Consider the following 1,031-nt stretch of genomic DNA (forward strand, 5'->3'; position numbering starts at 1 on the left):
CTATACAGAGAAGAGAATCGGCCCGAGGTTTGAACCCTGTGGCACCCCCATAGAGACTGTCAGAGGTCCGGACAACAGGCCCTCCGATTTGACACACTGAACTCTGTCAGAGAAGTTGTTGGAAACCAGGCGAGGCAATCATTTGAGAAACCAAGGCTGTCGAGTCTGCCAATAAGAATGTGGTGATTGACAGAGTCGAAAGCCTTGGCCAGGTCAATGAATACGGCTGCACAGTAACGCCTCTTATCGATGGCGGTTATGATGTCGTTTAGGACCTTGAGCGTGGCTGAGGTGCACCCATGACCAGCTCTGAAACCAGACTGCATAGCGGAGAAGGTACGGTGGGATTCTAAATGGTCGGTAATCTGTTTGTTAACTTGGCTTTCAAAGACCTTAGAAAGACAGAGTAGGATAGATATAGGTCTGTAGCAGTTTGGGTCTAGAGTGTCACCCCCTTTGAAGAGGGGGATGACCGCGGCACCTTTCCAATCTTTGGGAATCTCAGACGATACGGAAGAGAGGTTGAACAGGCTATTAATAGGAGTTGTAACAATTTCAGCAGATCATTTTAGAAAGAGAATGTCCAGATTGTCTAGTCCAGCTGATTTGTAGGGGTCCAGATTTTGCAGCTCTTTCAGAACATCAGCTATCTGGATTTGGGTAAATGAGAAATGGTGGGGGCTTTTGCGGGTTGCTGTGGAGGGTGCCGGGCAGTTGAACGGGGTAGGGGTAGCCATGTGGAAAGCATGGCCAGCCGTAGAGAAATGCTTATTGAAATTCTCAATTATAGTGGATTTATCGGTGGTGACAGTGTTTCCTAGCCTCAGAGCAGTGGGCAGCTGGGAGGAGGTGCTCTTATTCTCCATGGAATTTTCAGTGTCCCAGAACTTTTTTGAGTTAGTACTACAGGATGCAAATTTCTGTTTGAAAAAGCTAGCCTTAGCTTTCCTAACTACCTGTGTATATTTGTTCCTAACTTCCCTGAAAAGTTGCATATCACGGGGTCTATTCGATGCTAATGCAGAATGGCA

Source organism: Oncorhynchus mykiss, chromosome 16, assembly GCF_057628025.1.
Source record: "Oncorhynchus mykiss isolate SJ-2025 chromosome 16, ASM5762802v1, whole genome shotgun sequence".
NCBI lineage: Eukaryota > Metazoa > Chordata > Actinopteri > Salmoniformes > Salmonidae > Oncorhynchus > Oncorhynchus mykiss.